The sequence below is a fragment of the Adiantum capillus-veneris genome, chromosome 13 (assembly GCF_014529385.1).
Source record: "Adiantum capillus-veneris isolate H3 chromosome 13, ASM1452938v2, whole genome shotgun sequence".
NCBI classification, from domain to species: Eukaryota; Viridiplantae; Streptophyta; class Polypodiopsida; order Polypodiales; family Pteridaceae; genus Adiantum; species Adiantum capillus-veneris.
In genome coordinates this window covers 131,849,168-131,856,589 of record NC_140943.1, presented here as the reverse complement: position 1 = coordinate 131,856,589, position 7,422 = coordinate 131,849,168, and the positions used below count along the sequence as shown (strand labels likewise).

The 7,422-nt window shown below is 46.8% G+C and overlaps 1 pseudogene; it reads right to left on the bottom strand.

Moving 5' to 3' along the window:
- Positions 1-637: 637 nt before the first annotated feature.
- Positions 638-1,762, bottom strand: LOC147444887 (uncharacterized; annotated as a pseudogene).
- Between the last annotated feature and the right edge of the window lie 5,660 nt (positions 1,763-7,422).

Sequence of the window (7,422 nt, the reverse complement as noted above, 5' to 3'; positions counted from 1 at the left end):
GTTCACCCCTAGTTCACTGTGTGATCCGATGGCGGAGATTAAAGCCGTCTTGCCCCCCAAATTTGGGCCCTAGATCCCCTCTGGCCCGGAGCCGTGCCATATAGTGATGAGGGGTTGCCCCCTCTCCCTATGGATGGCGCCACCACTACCATGCCAACTGTAGTCCACTTTAGAAACCGCCACCCACCTGGCTTGCAGACCTGGCCTTTTCCATGCAAGGCTTGGCAGTCCTCTCCATGCGAGCACAACCAGTGGTGAAATTTTTTCACTGCTTTGCTCATCATTGCATGCCTTTAGTTCCATTCAAAAATTCCTTTTTTTAATATTTCAATCCTCTACTTGAACCCCCTTCCCACGAGAGGCAACCCGCGGCCGATCATTCGTGCATAGCTCCGCATACCTTAATACAGGAACTCCTACTCCTGTGCCAAGGCCATCATGGCCGCAAAACAACATAAGTGGCTACACATAGACGACTTCGGGTGCCGAGATCTCCCTTGATTAAAGGGACAACGGCCACGACCATCACAATTTTTGATCCCGGTGAACTTGTCCACCGAATTAGCACACACGCCGTTAAGCTTTCGGCTAGTAGAGCTCCAAAAAACCATCATCAACCTGTAAATTTCTGCATTTGACATACATATCTCCATCGTACCTGCTCTAATATGCATATAAGTCCTACCAAAGTCCGATATCATCATTGAGCCTAATGTCGTGCACCTCCTGTTGGCTTCTCCCTATGTCGACACAAATTGGGTGCACCATCATTTCTCACCCCCTCGTTGAGCATTCATGCTCAACCATAGCATTATTTAGATAAGAGATGATTGCATATTAGAAAACTGACACTTAGTATGTACATAGGCAGTAGATAGAGAGAGAGAGAGATTTTATCAGCTGTAGAATCCCCCCGGATCAAATGGAAAACCATAGGCGCTCTCAATTGTGATGCAAACTCCGCCAAGATCAATAACATGGCATGGAGCACAGCCATCCATCCATAGTACATGCATAATCAACCATTTTTTGGCACCTGTAAACCCAAAACAAGCCTCTCGTGCATTTTGGCGTAGTATTGATCTTCAACAACCTGTATCCATATGTCAGCTTCATACACTGAATGAACCTGTACAACAAACTGCGAAGCATTTGCACCATACATTATGATTCTCTGACCTGCTAGAGAGCTCTCTATAGCATAATCCTCTTCAAAAAAGCCTAGCAACTGATACAAAGATACCTGTAGAGCAACCTTCAACACCATATGTATCCATAGTATAGCATAAAGTAGCAATACCCTGCAATTTTCCTCCAACTGCTGCATAGTCAAGCCTACATGTTTTCCAAGCATATCCTCTGTTGTAGGTCCTTCAAATGGCATACACTCCATACCTGATTCACCATGCCAATGTTTGTCCACCATAGACTTTGATGCTTTATCTTCAACCACTTCATGCGAGAGCAAATTAGATTGGTCGGTCACCGTTGTCTATTCTTCAAGGACTTCTTCTATGACCATATCATCTGCTAAGCGAGAAAAAAAGCCATCCATTACCTCATTTTTTGGTAGGTCGACATCGCCAATACCTTCTGAAATGCATTTCCGCTCTTCAACACAATCAGTAGGGCAAGGTTGCCCAACCCCCTGGCTGAGTTAGATCTTCGAGCGAGCTCAACGGAGCGAGCTTTGAAGCAATTTTTGTTTTTTTGGAGTGCCGCCCTCCCTACCTCCCCTTCCTCCTCTTGCCGCCCATGTGCTTCCTCCTCTTCCCTTCCTCCTCCTCCTTAGCCTCCTCCTCCAACATCCTTCCTCTCCTCCACCTCCTCTCTCCATCTACTTCTCTAACCACCTTCCCTTCCTCCAGCTCCTCCTCTAGAAACCACCATCCCTTCCCTAAAGTCCTCCTATCTCCTACTCCCTTCTTCCTCTCTCTTTTCTTAGTCACCCTCTAACCCCCCCCCCCCCCCCCCCCCCCCCCCCCTCTCTCTCTCTCTCTCTCTCTCTCTCTCTCTCTCTCTCTCTCTCTCTCTCTCTCTCTCTCTCTCGCCTTCCCTCCCTTCCTGGAGTAAGATCCACCCCTCTCTTCCCAATGTCTTCTCTCTCTCTCTCTCTCTCTCTCTCTCTCTCTCTCTCTCTCTCTCTCTCTCTCTCTCTACCCCACCCCACCCTTCCCTTCCCTCCCATCCCAGAGTGATATTCACTCCCCCCTCTCTCTCTCTCTCTCTCTCTCTCTCTCTCTCTCTCTCTCTCTCTCTCTCTCTCTCTCTCTCTCTCTCACACACACACACACACACACACACACACACACACACATACACTAGGATGTGAGGGAAGGGTGGCAAGGGTAGACTCTCTCTCTCTCTCTCTCTCTCTCTCTCTCTCTCTCTCTCTCTCTCTCTCTCTCTCTCACACACACACACACACACACACACACACACACACACACACACACACACACACACACACACACTAGGACGAGAGGAAAGGGTGGCAAGGGTAGAGAGAGAAAGAGAGAGAGAGAGAGAGAGAGAGGGTGGAGAAATTTATTTTAAAAAAACAAAGAACTAGCAGTATCTCTAGTGCCTCCCTTTTTTTGTAAAAGAGGGAAATAGGGGGAGAGAAAGAGAGAGTGATAGCAGGAGGGGAAGAGAAAGAGGGGGCGATTGGGAGGGAGAGAGAGATAAAGAGAAGAGGGGTGGTAGGTGCAGAGAGAGTAGGAGATTGGGAGAGAGAGAGAGGGAGAGCACGGGGGAGGGGGTGGTTGTACAAGGTGAGCCCCTCTTTCTTTAAAAAAAAACAATACACTTCCCCTCTCCCTCACAATTTTGTCTCCCCCTTTTCCCTTTCGCTCTCTCGCTCTCTCTCTCTCTCTCTCTCTCTTATCGATCTCTCTCCCATTGCATCTTCCTTTTTTCTTTCTCTGCCTCATGTCACACTGTCGCTTAAGTCCCTCCAATCCCAATGAGAAATGAAATGAAATGGAATGAAATGCTATATTAACTATCTTCAAAAGGCCAAAATGACCCATGCGACCAAACTACAATCTTGGTGGATCTAATACAATGTCTCGGTACAAAATAAAATGCGAGAGAATGGGGGGGAGAGAAAGAGAGAAGGGGGGAGAGGGTCCCCAAGGGAAGGGAAGGGTTGGGCGGGGGGCGGGGGGGATTGTGGGAGGGGGAGAGTGGAGTGTAGGCTTTTTTATATATATAAGCAAAGAAAGGGAGTGCAAGGGTGCTTAGGCCAAAAAAATAAATTTAAAAAAGTCATATCCAAAGCAAGCAATAGCAATACTAAGCAATAGTGACATATTTAAAATTTTTACTTTTGGCCTAAGCACCCTTGCACTCCCTTTCTTCCCCTTAAAAGAAAAAAGATAATGCACTCCACTCTCCCCCTCTCAACCCCCCCCCCCCCCCCCCCCCCCCCCCCCCCCCCCCCGGCTCTCTCTCTCTCTCTCTCTCTCTCTCTCTCTCTCTCTCTCTCTCTCTTTCCCTTTCCCTTTCCCTTTCCCTTTCCCTGCAAGTGCAAGAGTCTAAGTACCACATACTTCTAGAGTGCTCAGCTTTTGGTCACATGCGAACTTACTTCCTTCACGTTTTCACCCATGACCTAGACCTACACACTTTCCTCTCCCAGCCATAGTGTGGGCTCTCCATTGCGACTTTCATCACCAAGAATCACTCACATCAGCCACACAAATACTACATCACATGTAAATTTGGTCCCATATGTCATATTTGACGTCCGAGAACGATAATAAAATCTATCTATCTACCTCTCCCTCCCCCGCTGGCCAATTCCTTCTCTCTCTCTTTCTCTCTCATTTTACTTTGTACCCATGCATTGTATTAGATCCACCAAAACTATATTAGTTTGATCTCCTAGGTCATTTTTGCCTTATGAAAATTCTTAATATAGCATTTCATTCCATTTTAGTTAATATAACAATTTACTCCATTTCGTTTTATTTCTCTCTCTAGAGAGAGAGAGAGAGAGGAGGTCCTTGGCTACTCCACTGGTAGAAGGGGCGGCAATGGGTGGTGGTGGTAGGAGTAGGGGCGGCACATGGTGGTAGTAAGTTAGCACCACTAACCACCAGTGGTGGGCTAGGGTGATGGGTGGTGATGGGTGCTAAGGGGCGGAAATGGGAGGTAGCGGTGATGGAATGAAAAAAAAAAAGCTCACTCCAAAGCTTGCTTCGTCAAGCTCACTCCGTAACTGTCCCCTCCTGTCTAGCTTCTCTTGCACAACTTCGACCATCGCTTTGCCAACAAATTCAAGCTTGTCTTGTGAGCTTTCCACATCTTCATTTGCTTCTTCATGCATACACACTTTTGCTAGGTGCATCCGTGCTAGTCGGGGGCTAACAGACTTTTGTAGAACAGCACACCAAACTGGAGGTACAAATTGAAACGAATGACCAGAATGTCTTACCAATGGCAAATCAGCTACCTCTTTGATGCTTGATCTTTCTTTTGGTACATGATGAAGCTCCGTTGACGAGCTATACTCATAAACTACAGGCTTCAACAAGCCCATCTCTAGCTTCCTCTAGCTTCCTCTTTGCTTTCCTGCTCTTTACCTTCGCTAAGCAAACCATTTGCGCATAGTCCTCTACATGACCATACTCGACCTTCTCCTTGATACGCGGATGCAAGCATGATAGAAACTGCTCTCGCTTGAAATGATCTCCATTTCACACACATATAACAACAGCTAGTCTCTCCCAGATAGACTTAAATGATGTCCATTTCACACACATATAACAGCAGCTAGTCTCTCCCAGATAGACTTAAATTTATCCAAAAACAAAGCAAAATCTTCACTTACATCCTGCTTTAGCTTGCTCAATTGCTCACCCAACCTTGATGGAGAAACCCGCTTCTGAAAAGCTTCAACAAACTGCTTGCGAATCCTTCGACGGGCCCCGCCAATCTGCAAGCTTCAATCCTTCAAACTAGGCTTTGGCTCGTCCTTTTAGAACCAATGGTAGTGCCTTCAATTTAGCTTCATCTCCACAAATTCTCAACCGCAATAGGTATAGCTCCAAATCAAACAAACAATCTGCAGCCTCTTCTTCTCCAGCAAGCACCAAGTTGATATCATGCATTATCCTCAGGCTTTAAAACTTCACGGAGGAGCAATCAGTAGATCCTCCATGGGGGCACTGCTGATGAAAAGGGGAAAGGGGGGAAACACCCAGCACACAATCTAGCTACCTCACTATAGCCCAGGGAATGTCTGACACCCCTAACCTCAAAGAATCACAATCCAGACAACACACTAGCATAGGCCAGACACTTCTTGCACACAATTTAGCTCACACACCTGATACATAAGCAATTGATACCACCGTCCCAGATTCCTACCCGGTTCACACGCTTCCAAAACCCAAATCCTCTCTCTCTCTCTCTCTCTCTCTCTCTCTCTCTCTCTCTCTCATATACACGGTCCAGGGGGCACACTTACAACGCACACCGGCACCACTCACACTGGAGATGAGACAAGATGAGAAGGAATAAGTGGACATAACCGGACAAAAAACAATTTGGCAATGACGACTATCCCTTTCTCAAAACAATCTCAATACACAATCTTTGAGAGACACACTTTCGGCCCTATTGAGCACCCACTGCTCCTCTTTCCTAATACATGACCCAAACGACTTTCAAAAATTGAGGTGAAGCCCTCGTTGGCTTCTCTTTGCCTTGATGTCCTTGTCCATGACCAATAGCTCTTCTTGTGCACCCCGTGATTGCACCCCTTTCGAACCCATCTTCAGTGGATCTCCTTAGCCCTTATAGGCTCACCTTTTGGCCCTAACGACCTGCAGCTCACTCTTTAAAAATGCGCGCCATCCCTGGCTCCCTGTGCTTATGGCGGCCTCCAATTCTTGCAACTGCCAGCCCACTTAGCGGCTCACCTGCTTTGATAAGCCTTGGCCAACCCACCAAGCTCTGCAGTGCCCAAGTGTCTCTCTTCAGCTTTTGTCAATGATGCCATTCAGCCTCTACCCGACTGCCCCATGTCGTTTTCAGCCTCCCTGGTGGCCTCCTACATCCCTATGACGGCCCGTTGCACGCAATTCTAGTGCCTTGAGGTGATGTCTCTTCTCTAACGGACCCTAGCTGCCCTTCAATATGGCTGCCCTCTCTCTCTGTCTGCTTCTGGCTTTCTGTTGATGGCCCCCTCTACCTGATGGGCTGCCCCCTCTCCCTATGGACGGCACCACCACTGCCATGCCAACTGTAATCCACTTTAGAAACTTCCACCCACCTGGCTTGCAGACCTGGCCTTTCCCATGCAAGCACAACTAGTGGCGCAATTTTTTCCTTGCTTTTCTCGTCACTACATGCCTTTAGTTCCATTAAAAATTTCCTCTTTTTTATATTTAAATCCTCTACTTGAACCCCCTTCCCACGAGAGGCAACCCCCGGCCGATCATTTGTGCATAGCTCCACATAACTTAATACAAGAACTCCTCCTCCTGTGCCAAGGCCATCATGGCTTCAAAACAGCATAAGCGGCTACACATAGACAACTTCAGGTGTCGAGATCTCCCTTGATTGAAGGGACGACCGCCACGCCCATCACAATTTTCAATCCCGGTGAACTTGTCCACCAAATTAGCACTCATGCCGTTAAGCTTTCGGCTAGTAGAGCTCCAAAACACCATAATCAACCTGTAAATTACCGCATTTGACATACATATCTCCACCGTACCTGGTCCAATATGCATATAAGTCCTGCCAAAGTCCGATATCTTCATCCAACCTAATGTCGTGCACTTGCTGTTGGCTTCTCCCTGTGTCAACACAAATAGGGTGCACCAACGTCCATAGAGCCACTCGGTCAGAAGTGAGCCAGTTTGTCAGGCTTTTGGCATCGTATGTAGACCATTTGTGGATCTGTTTATTGGGACACTGTGTGTCTAGTTTTCATGCGATTTGGTGAGATTTTTTGAGTTTTTGCTCAGTTTCTAGGAGAAACTCTGCCAAAATTTTGCAAGATTCTTTCCATGGTTTGCACGTGTTCAGAGTTTTCTCTCTGATGGTTTAGTGGTCGAGTTGACTCCCACTCTGGTAGTTATTGGCAGTTTTTTGGCTTGCGGTTTGCGTTGAGTTTTGACTCATTTTGCAAAGGAAATTATGTTCGTTTTTCCCCTTCTTCTTGCCTAAAAGTTTGTAGTGCTATGCCATCTTGTACAGTGGTCGATATATTCCCACTTTAACAGTGATTGAGTGCTTACTCTCACTTTGATAGATTTTGACAGGTTTTGTCAGTTTGGACACAATTTGGTGTTCTTCTACCCACTCTCATAGGAGTGAAAATTTTTGTGTATGCTTGTGTGGCTACAAATAGACAATCACATGTTTCATAGGTTTTTTGCAGATATTTTGCAGGCAGTTTCTCTC